Here is a 9,243-nt window from a genome sequence, read left to right as displayed (position 1 = left end):
AGCCCAGGTCTTGAAACATCTGGACCCTCTCAGATCCTGCCGTACAGGGAAGGCAAAGGGAGAACCAGCCCACTGGACACAAATATCCTGCCTGTTGCTTGAGATGCTAGCTGCCTTCCAAAGCCTAGGCTGCAGCCGTTCCCTTCATTCCAGACCCCTTAAAGGTAAAGGTGCACGTATTTGTCACTGTACAGCGAAATGGGTCCTCCACATTTAACCCATCTGTGGTAGTGAACACACACTCACACTAGTGAGCTAGGGGCAGCGAGCACACACACACACCCAGAGCGGTGGGCAGCCAACTTCAGCGCCCGGGGAGCAGAGAGGGTAAAGGGCCCAACAGTGGCAGCTTGCCAAGCCCAGGAATCGAACCCACAACCCTGTTACCGAGAACCCGGCGCTCTAACCGCTGAGCCACCAGTCTTTCGAGACAGTCCCTTTGTTCGGAGCTATTCGGAGGACGCAGCCGATGGAAAAGAAGGAAAAACAGCACCATGAAGATGATGGAAAACGAAGCCTCCAGAGCTGAGTTCGTTTTGCGCCACAGCTGCAAGAGGCAGGACCTTTTTGGTGACATCACCACACTGCCTCGAAAGACTGTTCCAGCTACATGACCAATAGGCTGCTAAGAAGGAGTCTTCATAGGACAGTCCTACCGAGGACCCACTCTGTACCGTGGCTGCAGCCTCTTTCATCCAGAGCTCTCACACAGGTAGGCTAATGTAGAGTTAGGAGTCTTGCCCAAGGACTAGGATGTGGAATGGTGGGCCTGCCTGACCAGGGGATCAAACCCCAGTCTCTATCTATGCTACATCAACCAAAGTTTACTATCATCAACATTACATATAAAGCTCAGAAGACACGTGCAGGTTGACTGGTGCTCATGGATGGTCAATTTTGTTGTGTTGTCGTCATGGTAACCCCCGTTTCCATTCACCTCAAGCCTAAGTCTAGAACTTTCTCTACATTGAACCATTTGACACCAGACCGACTCTACATGATTTCACTCACACCAACTAAATACATGCAGACACGCTATATGTCCAAATGTTTGTGGACACCCCTGCTAATGAATGCATTCAGCTACTTTAAGTTGTAGTCATTGTTGACAAGAACGTATGAGTGCAGCATTGAGCTGTGGAGCAGTGGAGCTGCTGTGTTCTCTGGGATGATGGTTGGTGCTCCATCCAGAACTCTAAAGATGAGTTGTGGAGATGAGGATAATGAGGTGGGGTGGCGTTCATCCACCATCCATCCTGACCTCACTATCGCTGCTCTTGTCGTTGAAAGCAATCAAATCCCCACAGAAGTGCTTCTTCCAGAACTTAGTGAAAAGCCTTCTACCCTGGACAGTAGAGTCACTCCAGGTGTTCCAATAAAAGCAGGATAAGCTCATTTGGTGTCCCAATACTTTTGTCAGTGTAATGTAGCAGGGACCATTTAACAGTGTTCTGAAGGAGAGCACGCTAACTGCTCCCTGTTGACTTGTTGGCATGTCATTGTTAATTATGTTTGCATTTTGGAGGGGGTCAGTGGTGTGTGTGTGTGGGGGGGGAGTGGGGGGGGGGTTTGGTGTACCGCCTAGTAAGAGGACCGGAGAAGGCAGATTGCAGTACAAAGGAGCATTTAGACTGGAAACGGAACAAGCAGAGAAATCCTGGGATAATGCTGTGATTCCATCCAAGGAGGTGGTGGACACCCATCTATTAAAAGCACATCGCTCTGAGACCCTGCAGGGCAAAGATTTAGGACTGAACTCGTCCCTCGTTTCCACCCACCACACTGTGGCTTAACATGCAGGCATACACACACACACACACACAGACATAGTGGAATAGCTGCTAACAACAGTATGTTCATAAGATGCGCTCGCTGGTCGACGACTGTGGGCCGTCTAGCTTTAAGACATGTGATACCTCTCTCTCCCTCTCTCTCTCTCTCTCTCTCTTTCTCTCTCTCCTACACACACACATACACACACGCTCCAGTCAGAGTGGGAAGGGGGAGAGAGTCTCACACTCCGTGCGGCTTCTCAGTGGAGGAGAGAAGAGGCTGTGGAGAGAGCGTGCGAGCGAGCAGCAGAGCGAGAGTGAGCGTGATAGGAAAGACAGAGAGAGCGAGAGAGAGAAAGAGACAGGAGAGCGTGAGCGAGAGAGCGAGAGAGCGAGAGAGAGCTGCCTTGGTGCGGGGAGGACCCCTCTCTCCTTGTGCGTAAAAAGTGAGGAGGCAAATTAGCTCAGCATCTCCACGAGACGCCCTCACACCCTCAGCGTGTGCGGAAGAGGAGAGAGAGAGAGATAGAGACAGATAGATAGAGAGAGAGAGAAAGAGAGAGAAAGCAAGGAGCTGTGTTTTTTCCCCGCTGATGTAAAGGTGACATGAGGAGCTTTCCCGCGCCGGCTGCTCGAGTGGGACTCCGGTTGTGATCCTCTGCAGACTGACTCTCAGCCGTGCCTCCAGGCTCCGGCCATCTCCTCTGAAAGGGAACTTTTTTGGGGGCTGTTTTCTTTGTTTGTTTGTTTGCTTGTTTTTTTGGGGGGGTCTCTGAGAGGATGGGATTTATCTGTGTGTACTGAGGATTTTGGATGATCGCTGACACCGACTGACACAAGACCTGATTACCACAGGTAAGGGCGTGTGACCAGTGAGGTGACCACTTGGACTGCAGAGACCAAGAGAGAGAAAGAGAGCGAGAGAGAGAGAGATTATTGTTATTAATATAAGTAATAGTAGTTGTAATACTATGTGTTCCTATCATTGTGTTATAAACACTTAATTACAATGTAATTACAGTACATGGCTGCAAACGAATACTAAAAGCAAAGAGAGAGAGAAAAAGAGAGAAAGCGTGAGAGAGAGAGATTATTGTTATTAATATAACTAATAGCAGTAAAAATACTATGTGTTCCCGTCATTGTGTTATAAACACTTAATTACAATGTAATTACAGTACATGGCTGCAAGCGAATACTAAAAGCAAGGAGAGAGAAAGAGAGAGAGAGAGAGAGAGAGAGAGAGTTACTGTTATAACTCTCTTATAATGGCAATAATATTAAACAGTCAGCGTATTGCTTTGACAGCAGGTACTTACAATGTAATTACACTGAGAAAATATGAAAACGAGAGAGAAAGAGAGAGAGTTCATCTTCATCTTCATCTTTATGTACAACATGTAGTAGTAGTAATATTATGCATTGTTTATTGTTTTGGAAACCATTAATTACAATGTAATTATAGTACATAAATACAATAAATACTAAATAAAAAAAGAGAGAGAGTTTATGATAAGTAGTAGTCGTAGTAATATATATGCATTCTCTCATTGTGTTGGAAATGTAAAAAAATACAATGTAATCACAATACATGGATGCAAATCCTAATGTAATTAATTACAATGTAATTACAATACATGGATGCACATGGATACTGAATACAGAGAGGTACAGAGAGTGTTATTAATATTCATAATATTATTAGTAGTAGTAGTAGTGTAAAGCAATAGCAGCAACATTGTGCATTCCTTTTGTTGTCTTGGAAACAGTTGTAATTACAGTGTAATTACAGTACATGGATATAAGTTAACATTGAAGAGAGAGAGAGAGAGAGAGAGAGAGAGAGAGAGAGAGAGATCATTATTGTAAGTAGTAGTAAAAGTAATAAGATTATGCATTTCTTTCAAGGTTTTTGTAAAAGTTAATTACAATGTACAGTACATGGATACAAATTAATACTGAAGATAGATAGATAAACAATACTGAATATAAAGAGAGAGCGAGCGAGAGAAAGAGAGAGAGGGTGATTGTTATTGTAAGTAGTGGCAGTAATATTACATATTCATTTTGTGGCCTTATATTTATTTTGGCATTTTGTGGAAATAGTTAATAACAATGTAATTACAACACAAGGATATAATTAACTCTGAATACACAGTGAGTGGAAGAGAGAGTATTAGAACTAGTAATATGAATAGTTAATAACAATGTAATTTCAGGACATGGGCAGAAATTAATGCTGAATCCAGAGAGAAAAGAGATATTGATATTATTGTAAATAGTAATATCACACATTCCTTTCATGGTCTTGAGAGTAGTTGTAATAACAATGTAATTACCATGCATGGATATGGATTAATGCTGAATACAGAGAGAGAGAAAAAAGGGGTATTATAATATAATATACAATATAAATTTTAGAGGCGCTGATATTAATTACAATGTAATTACACAGGAAAGAGTATAAATACATTTGATTAGTTGTTAATTACAATAAGAAAGTACAATTTAAATAATTTAAGTATTGAATACAAATACTGAGACAAAGAGAGGTAGACAGACAGATAGGCAGACAGACAGAGATAGACAGACAGATAGATAGATAGATAGATAGATAGATAGATAGATAGATAGATAGATAGATAGATAGATAGATAGATAGATGGATAGACCAACCAGTTGAATCATTAGCAGTAATATTACTATTAGCAGTATAGTGGTACTATTCACTCCACTGGTTTGACAACAGTTGTTAATTACAGTTCAATTACAATTAAAGCCATATTAATACTAAATCAGACAGACAGATAGATAGACAGATAGATAGATAGATAGATAGATAGATAGATAGACAGATAGACAGATAGACAGATAGATAGATAGATAAAAAAAAGAACCATATTCTTTTTGTAGAGAAAGAAGAACCATGTGAAGAACCATTCAGCCAGCCAAAGAACCCTTTAAGCATTCAAATGGCTCTTTGATCAGGTTCTAGATAGAACCATGGCTTTCTTTAAAAAACAACCCTTAAAAAAAAACCTGAATTTCTACAATGTAACAGTACGGCCGGCTGTAGTGATCCGCCTTCCTTTCCTTTGTTTTAGCAACAGTTGTTTACAGTTCAGTTACAATGAAAACCATCAGCATACTGAGAGCAAATACTGAGTGAGCGAGAATGAGAAGGAGAGAGAGAGAGAGAGAGAGAGGAGCATCATAAATCATATTGTACTGAAACTCAGTCTGACAGATATGGCACTGTCAGTATCGCCCATGGACACTTTCCAATGACGAACAGAAAACACGCTCGCTGTCAACATCAGGCTCAGTTATGGACTTGTTTATTAGAATTGGTCAGACATAAAAAACGTGCGAGCGAACAACTGATCAGGTTATGAACTCAGTGTCATTAAGCAGAAGGGCTAAGGAGTCTAAGGAGTGTCGTATATAACAGTCGACACTACAGTGGCTAAAGTGTCAGATTTGAGTCTCAATGAGATTTATGACATTCAGGTTAAATATGAGCAGGTGTGTGTGCGACGCTCCTGAAAACCCCAGACTGTCCCGCTGTGGGTTATTTTGGTTATTTTTGGTGGTGAATCTGTCGAGTATGTGCCACACATTCATGTCATACATTCACACACACACGCACACACCACAAGCACACTACCCTGGCCGTGCCATTTCCAACCCCTTTGGCAGTAAAGAAGCTTGGCTTAGGGATCTGGATTTGGATGGGAGTGCATTAAATAAAGAAATTTAGCAACGTTAAAATAATGGGAATGAGCCATTCAGCTCCGTGCATATGTCCATAAGTGGATCAGCATATATGGACAAAATAGGTTTAAATATTATCCAGGTATTAGAGTAAATTAGAGTAGGTTCAACAGGGTATAAATATAAATACCATTATAAACCCTGTGCTGAGCACTAAAGTGACTAAATCCTCTTATTTAGTTCAAAATAAGGATTAATCAGTCAGGTTTTACCTATATATATATATAAAAAAATTTTTCCCAGCCATAACAGCCCAAGGCCTCATTCACGAGGTACAATTGACAGTACTTGTTGCTGAAGTTATTCTTGGTGCCGGATACCGCAGGATACCTTTAAAAGTCTTGTGGAGCCCATGCCTCATATCTGTATATGGTCATATCTGTACATATCTATGACGAGGGGGACCAACTTAATATTAGACAGGTGGTAATGTTATGGCTGATATAGTACAGTGCTATGCTAGAATCCCTTTTTCTAAGATATGTATAATAACATTGAGGATCCCAAGAGGGACACAACTGGTGTGAATACTCTAAGGGTATTAGATTAAATAGGTGCACCAGTACAGCAGATGTCATATAATAAAAACCAGGAGAGCTACAAAGAGCAGGTTCAACGACTGAACCCTCCCCTTGTTTGGCACGAAATGAAGGTAATCAGCTTTTCTGCAGAAAAATCAGTAGGCCTCTGTAGAAATACGTAGATATAGACATATAGTACAGTCCTAGAACATCCTAGAACGTGTACCATACTTCAGAGAAACAGAAAAGAAAGTTTAGGTTTGGTTTTTAAATCAGTCCTTTCCTCCAGGACGAGGGCAGTTTGCCAGCCGCGTCTCCTCGGGGATACTCACTTCACATTTCCACAAAACTGCGGATTAAGAGGGGGATTTGCAGCATGCCTCTGCTAATGATATGCTTTAATTCGGAGGATGTTGAATATTCATGAGCCGAGTGCGTGTGGGTGGGGGTGGCGTGGCAGAGCCGAGCGGGGGCGCTGTTTGGCTAATGAGGTGAAACGTGGCGGAAACGACGTGGGACGTCATTGTTTACGGCCGTCTTTGAAATCTTGGTCGGTGGACCAGAAGACTGTTTAGAAGAGTTTGCTGCTAATTAAAGCTTACACCAGTCTGTCGAGTCCCTAGAGTTTGGCTGACTATCTGAACTTGATTTAGGCCTGAACAGCTAGAAAGAGACCGTATCTTTCACGTCTGATCATTTTGGATGGGTTTCAGTCATAAATCCTTCCTTCGTGATCATCTTCCAAGCCCTTTAGAATGAACCTGGGCTGAAGGCAAATAAATGGTTGTTCTTAAATGGCAGAACGAGCATCAAAATGCAACATGAACTCTCTCTCTCTCTCTCTCTCTCTCTCCCTCTCTCTACCAGGGCTGTTTTTGTTAGACTGAAATGTGTACAGTAGATAATCTCTGTTCTGACTGGCTTATATTAAGCCTCATTCAAATAGCAGTCTGCAACTGCAACATGGACAAAACCTGAACTGCTCAGAGCTGAATATGTGGACATGCTGTATGCAAATGCATTCGTGTTTGTGACAATCACAAAAACAATGAAACTAAATAGCTGAAATTATGTTGATGCAGTACGTTAAAAAGTCAGGTTTCCATGATAGAAGCTCCTTAAAAGCGCTTTATTTAATTTTATATTTACGCTTATTAGATTCTCCCAGTTTAGGTCACATGGCACTATGATGTCACTGTGATGTCACTGTGTTATACCATGTTTAAGTTCAGTTTAATTTCTGTAGAAATGATTAGCACTCACAAAATCTACAGTAACCTACACTGTTTTTTTTATTATTTTTTCAAGCCCTGATCGATTTATGGCCAGGACCGTTGTCTTAGTGTTATTATTTATCTTAAGCCTTGGACATTTGGCGTTTTTGTCGTTTTTTTATGTACATATTATTTAGTACCTATTATCAATTATTTTAGCTAATATAAAGAATAAAGTATAAGACCTCATCATGCAAAAATGACTACAATGGACATGTCATTCAGGGGCTTTTAATTATGAAAGATATATATTTAAATTCATTCAACTGTTAGATTTGTTTGTGCGACATTTTTTGTTTAGGGTTTTTTACCCAGCTTTTGTCAGGGTTTTATATTGTTAACATTGCCTATATATATTTACAAAAAGAATAAAGTATACATTAATGTAGCTACTGTTAAAGGATTCAATAACGTATGTGAGACAATATGTTTCAACTTATGTCATTTGAGGATAAAGAATTGAGAGGTTGGGCCTTTCGGGTTTAAATGGTTTTGTGAATATATATAGGCAATGTTAACAATATAAAACCCTGACAAAAGCTGGGTAAAAAAACACTAAACAAAAAATGTCGCACAAACAAATCTAACAGTCGAATGAATTATATATATATATATATATATATATATATATATAATAAATATATGAAATGCCTTATATATATATATATTATATATATTATAGGCATTTCAGTATCCACTGGATCTGTCTACATCACTATATCTCCTAAACGGCAACTTTGCAAACAACCTTCCTAACTTTCAATGGAAGTCAATGTAAAAAGATTAGATTTCAAGTCATTTTGGGGCATTTCTATTGGTCCATTCATCTTGTAATTTCAACAGAATGTATAGAACAACTGCCAGATTTACATCATTATGTCAAAAGTGAAAAACTAGTTCTTGGAAGCATCAAAGTTATATAATGTTGCTGTCCAATGAAAAACATGCCATCTCCAAAATGGTAGCTTTACAGGAGAGGGCAAAAATGCTTTTAACTTTAAATGGAAGTTAATGTAAAATAAGAATTTGTTCCAAGTGATTTACAACAATTCTATTGGTCTATTCATCCAGAATTATAAAAACTGACAAAAATTGAGAGACTTGGTTTTGATTGGACAGCAGTCTGCATATACTCATAATAAAATAATAAAAATAATAAAAGCTGTATACTATACTACACAGTTTTGCTTATTTCTACATTTGTTTTTAAATGAAACTTTACTTATTTAGGGTTTTAGAAAAGAAATGTACAAAAAAGCAAATTTCTAGTAAATATCACATAGAAACCTGAACATTTGATCCTCAACAAATTGATAGTTAACTTAAGTTAAAATCAAGTTGTGGATTTGGCTTGATATTAATTTGTTAATTAACTGGTGGTGAAAGTGCAAGTGAGGTTATTGATTTTTTGTAATGTACACTCACCAAGACTTTACAGTGTACCTTTGAGATGAGAAAATGAAGAATGGACCCATATTAAAGGGTTTTAAGAAGTTAAATCTTGTGATTACTAAAGTAAATGAGAGTAAGGACAAATTACCCTTTGTGGAATTACAATTTCTCCACTTTTATCAACTTCAACAGAGTTGTTGATGTACTGTAACACCATGACATAAGCTAGTGTCATGTGCTAGCCAAGAGTTTCAATGAATTAATTATTGTAAACAATCCAGGCCTACTTCCATGAGACAAAAATTTAACAGTATGAGGATAATTCCAGCCGGTTGTAGATCAGGAACAACACTGTCATTGTCAACGTCCCCCTGATGTTGTGCTTAATCTGATTTGGCCCACCAATTGAGTCCGGAATGAACAACAGGCCTAAATTTGAGCTGGATAAGGATGCTCGTCTGAAAGAGTCAGCACCAGTGCCATCTTTTTTTAGAGCTGAGTCTTTAATGT

The 9,243-nt window shown here is 39.5% G+C and overlaps 1 protein-coding gene across 3 annotated transcripts in view; it reads left to right on the top strand.

Annotated features, from left to right (window-relative positions):
- The first annotated feature begins 2,007 nt into the window (after positions 1 to 2,007).
- The window catches only part of tafa1b (TAFA chemokine like family member 1b), a 238,502-nt gene continuing 231,266 nt past the window's right edge, over positions 2,008 to 9,243 (top strand). For all 3 annotated transcript variants that reach the window (XM_072665723.1, XM_072665725.1, XM_072665724.1), the window contains exon 1: positions 2,008 to 2,627. The gene's annotated coding sequence lies outside the window, so the exon portion shown is untranslated. The remainder of the gene's footprint in view (positions 2,628 to 9,243) is intronic.

This window comes from Salminus brasiliensis, chromosome 21, assembly GCF_030463535.1.
Source record: "Salminus brasiliensis chromosome 21, fSalBra1.hap2, whole genome shotgun sequence".
Taxonomy (NCBI): domain Eukaryota; kingdom Metazoa; phylum Chordata; class Actinopteri; order Characiformes; family Bryconidae; genus Salminus; species Salminus brasiliensis.
This window is presented reverse-complemented; position numbering and strand designations above follow the sequence as displayed.